The sequence below is a fragment of the Nasonia vitripennis genome, chromosome 2 (assembly GCF_009193385.2).
Source record: "Nasonia vitripennis strain AsymCx chromosome 2, Nvit_psr_1.1, whole genome shotgun sequence".
In the NCBI taxonomy this organism is placed as follows: Eukaryota; Metazoa; Arthropoda; class Insecta; order Hymenoptera; family Pteromalidae; genus Nasonia; species Nasonia vitripennis.
The window spans coordinates 31,339,116-31,347,130 of record NC_045758.1 but is presented as its reverse complement, the minus strand read 5'-3'; positions in this window follow the sequence as shown (position 1 = coordinate 31,347,130).

Genomic DNA, 8,015 nt, shown 5'->3' with positions numbered 1-8,015 from the left:
TACAAAAATTCGATAAGAACCTATCGCTTAAGCAAGAGTATATTAAGCTGTCATGCGAGATCTTCGACATAAAAAAGCGAGCAAAATATCTAATGAAAGCAGAATCAGCGAAATATCGAGCCTATAGCATCAGCAGCAATAGCCTATATACCTATACACAAGACACACAGATACACCAACACAAAACAGACCTAGTTCAGCCTGCAGTGCGGCGGCGTCGTCTTCAATCATCGCAATAACGCCGTTTCCACATTACTGCTCGAAAGCTTTAATTTTTCCCTCGAAGCAGAAAATCATGTGGCGCATGTTGACCACTTGCGCCTTTGAAAGTAACCGGCAAGAGTAGCAATGTAGTGCCGGCATAGTAAAACTCGTTTATCCGACTCGTGCTTGCGTCGTAGCCGGCACCGCGAGGCAGACATGTCAATGCTATGCGAGGACGATGTGTATACATTCGCGAAGCGCACGCGCTTTGGCGCACATTGCATCTTTTGCGCACAATGGTGGTAGGTTGCGCTCTTGAGGTGCGGCATCTCTGACAGAGAACAAATTTACCGCCGAGACTGCAGAACGTAAGGCTTACTGGTTGATGGTAAGTTAGATCTCTTCAAGTTGAATTTCTGAAGAACTAGCACATGGTATACATGCACTCTTGGTAATATTAACTACTAAACCTTTAATTTTATTTCAGCTAAATACTTGTCTTAAATGCTTGCGTCATTGTAGTTTTGAGTAATTTGTTTTGTTTTGAAATGTATTCGTGAAAAAACACTAATTTTCAAATTATAGCTGATCAAGTTTCTTTACAGTTAATGTAGATGGCGCTGTTTCAGTAATCTTTAAAAATGCCATTTATGAAGTTGACTTACAACAGTTTATAGATATGTCGATTTGTCAAACACTGAAAAATGAACTGAAAGATAGAAAGACACGATTGTGCCATTTTCTGACATCATCTTTCTCTTTAAATTTAGATTAATTAAATTTTAACTAGATCCATGATGTTTTTATTATTTTTGATGATACATTTTTATTAAATCTTACTTAAAAACGCAACATACTAAGGTAATCTATGGAACGGAATGGGACGAGGATGAAATTATGTACAATTGAAGAAAAGTAGTATTTTTTTCATTTTTTATTTATAAAATATACATTTAGTACACACGAAATTTATGAAATAATATAATTTTTCACACGTTTTATTATCGTTATCCTATCCTACCACTATGACAATAATTTCGATGAATGACTTAAGACTAACGCGACATGGAAAGTATAAAAAACTTGTTTTTCTTACAAACATTTAAGGCACCTTGGTGAAACCAAAGATCGTCAAATTAACAAAATGAAATTGACAATATCATGAAACTTAAATACAAAACTTAATCACTCGTTTCAAAATAAAAATTTAAGTATACATATTATTACATTTTAATGTACTTCAATTATAGTGTTATCCACGAACTGCAGATTACGATTTTTCCATATTATAGTTTACAGCTGGTACAAGTTGCAGTTGAATTTTCTTATTTCAAATCATCAAAATATAATTAAAATTTTATTTTGAATATCGATCAGTAACAAACAACTTAAATATAACATATTTTTCGAGGTAACTGTGGTCTCAATAATTTTAAAATTCTTCGTTTGCGATTCGGAAAAGACCAAATTAAATTTCGAGCTGAACAAATAATAAAAGTAGTGTTTAAAACATTGGTTAACGAAGTAAGCACCATTCAAAGTTTACATACAATGGTTGTAATGCATTTTTGATATTTAATCATTACTTCGATAAGATATTCAATTTTGATAATATATTTTGATCGCAGTCCAGAACAGACAAATTGTTGAATTACAATTGTAAACAAAAAATTAAAAAACTTAATTTCTAACAACTTATTTTTGAAACTAAAAAGTGATAGCAACGTGCAGTATTACAAAATTTAATGTGAGTAAACGAAAATGTAACAAACACTAGCAGTACCTAAAAGTCATAATTTTTCAATAGTATAGTTTGTGTAATGGACTTTTAAACATTTGCTAGTTTACTGACAATTCTAAAATTTATCGCATATCCAAAAAAAGTAGGCGAATATCGGGCAAACTCAATATTAACCAATTATAAACAGTGATAAAACAATTTAGATGTGATCAAATGAAAAATAATAAGTTAATGTAATTTTTGATACTTCTATCCTATAAACGTAACGACGGATAAAAGTACACAAATAAACCAAAATAATCATAAGCGTATCAAACGCCCACAGGGCGGCACCTTTGAAATAACAACGTTTTACAACAAAAAACGATAAAAAATAGTAAACGAAAAATCAATGCCGTTGGAAACAAAAATTCAATAACGGTCAAAAACAAAAATTCAATAAGATTTCAAACAAAGTAGACCACAAACGAAAATTTAAAAATATTGTAAACTTAAGTTTAATTTTACAAACAAAAATTCAAAAAAGTTGAAAACAAAAACTTAAAAACTTGTAAACTGAAACTTAATGGCGTTGTAAACGAAAATTTAATAATGACAAACAAAAATTCAATGATACCTTAAACGAAAATTCAATGATGTAAGCAATAACTCAATTACGTTACAAACAAATATTTAAAACGTTGCAAGCAAAAAATTAAGATTTTAAACAAAAATTCAATAAGTTTATAAACAAAAACTCAAGTTAAGTTTCAAACTAAAATTCAAAAACTGTTATAAATGTATGCCTGTAACTATGATTTTTAATAAAATAGTTGAAAAACTTAATATCGAATGGATTAAAATAAAAATCAATACGATGAAACGTTAAAAAGCAAAATCAAAAATCAATGCTGAACATTAACAAATTTTCAACTAACGGTTTAGAAGTAACAAGTATAAAATAAGTTTGAAAATGCATAACTAACGAGTGATTAAGAAAAATAATAACTTTTTTAATTAACTATCATCAATATCATAATAAGAATAACATTTTAAGGCACACGTGGTGAAATAACAATTTAACTTCAGAATATAAAATCTTACTGAAATCAGCATAGCAAACGTTAACTGCAATTTTTAAGTCCTTATCAACAGTAAATGTAACAAGCATGTATCAAGCCAACAAAAATCCCTTGCAAAATAGAAAATGCGAGGTGAGTGAAACAATTTTTATTTCATTCCTTTTTTTAAACGATGAACAAAAGCTAAATAAAAGTTAGATAAGTGAATTCTATGAATACGAAAATTAATATAAATTGAACATAATTAATAATGCCGAAATGAAATCAAATGTATGAAAATAAAAATAATAAATTAAAACTGAACTAAAATAAAAAAAAAATAATAAAAAATTATAATAATGTGCACTGTAGAAAACTTAGTTATTTAAAAACTTTCCATAAATCGCGTAATCTAGAAGTCTTAAGAATCTATGAATCGTGAAATGTCAAACTAATCTAAATTCAAGATTTTTAATAGAAACTACTGCTGAAGTAAATGAAATATTAAAAAACATATTTACTCCTAAAATAGGTGAATTCGTTAACCTATATCGATAATACTAACAATAATTGTTAGTTTTCATATCGAGATTGGAAAACAGTGGATTGTAGTCGAATAATTTTACTATATTCGAAATCGAAAGTTGTAACATAAAAAAACCTTGAAATTAAAAAATATTGAAACGAAGGTAAGCCTAATTTCCACTATACCTGTTTCCTATCCTACTTTAAAACCTATTACAAAGCGAAAAATACACACAGGAATATTTTGAAAAGCCTATCCTATTCAAATCTTATGAAAATTACTAAATAAATTAATATTAGAAATGTTTGTAATAATTTGTTCAAACAAAATGCTACAAACATTACTAGCATTTATAATTATGATTTTTTGAAGAACATTCTAGTACAATGAACTCTGAAAAGTATACAAATGAATACATTTTTAAATCCTAAGCGTAATAAGGTGAGTTAATAACTTGTAAATGTATAACTATTCACCGGAATGTTCATCCGTTTACTATCAATACGATAAGAGCCAATGACAAACAAAAATTTTAACTGAAAACTAAAAAGCGACATAGGTATAAGGATCTCTAAGTATTCACTTTCAAACGTATTCTTTATCATTTAACAAATGTTAGTAAGAACATAATTGTCAGAACTATTGCTAATACAGCAAAACACAAAGCTATTTATAAAATTTAAAGAAAATAAACTGTATATTACATAAAGGTATTGTGTTTTCATTATTTTAGATATCAAAACAATTGATATGACAATTTTTTCGTTTTAATAGATAAATGAATGCAATAGAGAACCTTTGATAATGGGGATAACGAAAATAAAACGTAAGAAAAAATAGATTATTTCACAAAAAGGTGGTAATTCAGTGAAATGAATAAATAAAATTTTAAAACTCAAAAAAATAAACATAAAAGGCACTTTACATTCTTAGAAATGTATCTTCTTGTTCACTAATTTCTGCGATCAGCGGAAGAATTGCGAAAGAGAAAGTCGTTTTATAGGAATCATTACTTTCAGAAGTCAGTTACTTTAAGCAATAAATTCACGTGAAAACTTTTGTAATCATTCCATAAAATGAGTCTTATTTATCTTTCGACATTCATCCGCACTATTTCTCTGTAACAGCATTAATAATCAACTAACCTACATAACAATATTATCTTGCATAAATTTTCATTGAAAATTTAAAACAAAATCTTTTATAAGGCAGTTAAAACAATATCTTTTTTGAATTATCTTTTTGTGTACGAATCAGGTGACAAAACTTAGCTATCAGTTTTCTGTGATTTGGATCAGAGTAATCGATCTAATCTAATATTCATTAAACCAAGGTGTTCATCTTCAACTTGAAAATTTGTTTCAATTTGAACAATGTACTGTCACTGCCAAAGCATATGAACTCATTTTCTTTTTAACTGAATGTATAGATTGTAACCAATAGCCAATTTCGAATTCAAATTTAAGATGTTATAACTTCCACTTTCTTTTCTTTCTTTTTTTTTTTGATTTTTTAAGTTCAAATTGTTATCGAGTAAAAAAATAATGCTCCAAATAAAATGAAAACAATAATAAAAAACGAAACTAAAAAATAAAAAACAAAAATAAGAACATAATATTGGTAACGTCTCGTGTGAAAACCATCAAACTGCTCGATCAGTTACGGTACGTATCTTTAGAACACGTTGTAGTCATATATGCCAAATGAGAGTGCGTGCTTAAATTATGGTGGAACGTCTTTTTGTTTTGAGCATGAATAGCTTATCGATGGTTTTTCACGAAAAGTGGCCAAAAGAAAACATAAAAATAAAAAAATTAAACGAGTAATGAACAAAACAAAACAAATTTTTAAACGCCAATATAAACAAATCATTAAAATGGCAAATTTTTATGTACCAATTGAATTTTTTCAGCACTACTCATGAACGTTATTTTGTCTTAAAAACAGTATGATCTGTTGAATTGGTTGTCATAGCGTTATGTAAAAAACATGGGACAGCGCATGAAAAAATGCAGCAACGCAAAAGAACGCAAAATAATTATAAGATAACTAGCCTATCTTAAGAGTACGAAAGCTCTTAACTCTACAAGGCAGCCGTTTATAAAGTTTGTTATGAAATTTAAATATTCTAACATGTAACTGAAGCGAAGGCTTTGATCATTGTGTCTGCATGAATTTCATTGTTATTACGTATGTTATTTGTTACCATGTGATTACATTTTTTTTAATAGTATCGAACTCAGCATAGATTTCATGCATATATCAAAACAAACCAATAAACCATTTAAGTTTTTAAGAACTATAGAATTTTAATCTGTTCTGTGAAATGCTACTTGTGCTGATCAAAACCTTCATGTGTTATTATATTTTTGATAAATGACAATAGTGACTTTCTTTAAATATGCTATATCGTTATCATAATAAAACTGTTTTTGAATCCTGGATGTATAATCTTAATAAACTTGATTTTGTCTTTAAAACGTTTGAATAAAAAATGAATTTTAATTAAATCACTATTGATATATTCATCGTATACTGAGCATAAATTTTCGCAGTTGCCAAAACTATTTTATTATGATTGTTATTTGATGATACCTCCAAGGAATTAATTTCAATTAACTTGTCCTTAATGGTCTTTATATATGTAGATAGCGAATTAATTAAATATATTGTGGAACGAAATTATATTACGTTATATAGACGGCGGTGATTTCCCACGACGGCGGCTGTCCTCAATGAGAGAAAAAGGTCCCACGATGAATAAACGTAAAAATGCCCACATGATTGGTTGACTTCGAGTTTAACGAAGCCTCAGCATGTAATTAGTTCTCTTTCTTCAAATTATATAAGATTTTCTTTTAGAATTGTACTTTTGCAGCGCAAGAGACAAGCGCGATTTTTGGTTTTCCATTGCTTGTTTGCTGTTTTCCGAAAGCATCGTCGCTTTGGATTTTGATGGATCTTGATGATGAATTTCCTTCGATACCCAGTAAGCCGAAACTCATTTTTGGATCCTGGAAAATAGTTTTGCCTGTGTGGCGCAAGACAAAAGGTTATTGTTTTTGTAAAAATTTGGCCCTGAGTAAAATGTGATGAAGCTGCATGAAGAGATAGTCGAAATCGAGCCGAGAGCGACGAGAATTTAGGATTTTTCAGATTGGTTTATTTATTTCAATGGGCTTCTTACTTCACGGCATAGGTGATGATTCATCTATTTTTGTAAAATAATGTTTCTTTGCATTGACTGATCTCTGTAAATAAATCTTGTGATTGCAACGTAATGCAGTGGTGTTCTTCTGACAGTGACGATATAACGAAGATTGATTTTGACGTTTGATGTTGAGATTGCTGATTAGTAATGATTTTTTTCTCTTGAAATTATGTGCAGAAGCAATACATTTCGCCGGATCGTGGGAGCTAGCAGTCCCATTTTTTAACTTATATTCGTCAAAGCTTGAAGAACGTTTTGGAAAAATGACCCAATTTATATCCCTGTAGTCATCCGAAGTCGCTTTGATATTTCTGTTGCTGTGGTGACATATGTGCTTTAATGTATTTCTCCGGTGCAAAAGATTGGCTGCCTGGCCAACTTTCGATTGCGTCACTCTTTGGATTTATTTTTGTTTTTTATTTTGAAAGCCTATTGCGTGTAAGTATGGTGCTGCATTGTTGCCGGTTGTTAAAAAAATAAAATTTTTTCTATTTTAAACGAATAACATAATCGGCTGTTTTGATCTGTAAAGCAACCCGTAAAAATAAATTCTCATCGAAAATAAATAAACAGCATTTGGTTATTGATGATTGTAAATCTGATGCATTGACGGATTGTCCATTTTTCTTGAAGATTTTGTCGACGACTCGGATGACTAAAATGCTTTATCTTAGTATAAAGTTTCTTTATAACAATATCCTGATTGATAATTTTAATAACCTTACACCGTGAAGTGAACTTTTTTGTTTAGTGATATCTTTTGGTGAGGATTTGCCGGTGTGTATTATGTAGTCTTGGTATATTTTTGTTGACTGTGTTATTGTTCTTCTATTCCTCTAATCTTCGATTGGTGTGCTTGTTGAATTTCTATACTAGTTCTTCAGGACAAAAAAGTACAGAATTTGGTTTCGTCTAAAAACAACGTTGCTATTACCCGTGTTGAAGCAGCGATTGTAATTTTATATCTTGTTACATTTTTTCTTGATGATGTTCTTGTGCGTCTACAGCTAGATGAGATTTAAATCCTTGTAATTCGTTGAGCGTCAAGTGATTCATTCACTTATTTTCTTTCCAGAACGGTCTCGCGAGGGGGTCCTTGGCAAATGTTGGCAACTTGGGTGTCATGCCAATGCATCCGCTCTTCTTCCGGGACTTGTGGATATGGATGGGTTTGTAAGTGCCTCTCCGTTGATCCTTCGCTCTCAGCTGTGGTGGACTCGTTAAGCAGCGTTGTTCCCATCGCCATTTTCAGGACCTGGAAGGGTGTGAGTGTTAGCTACGAAGCATTACCAA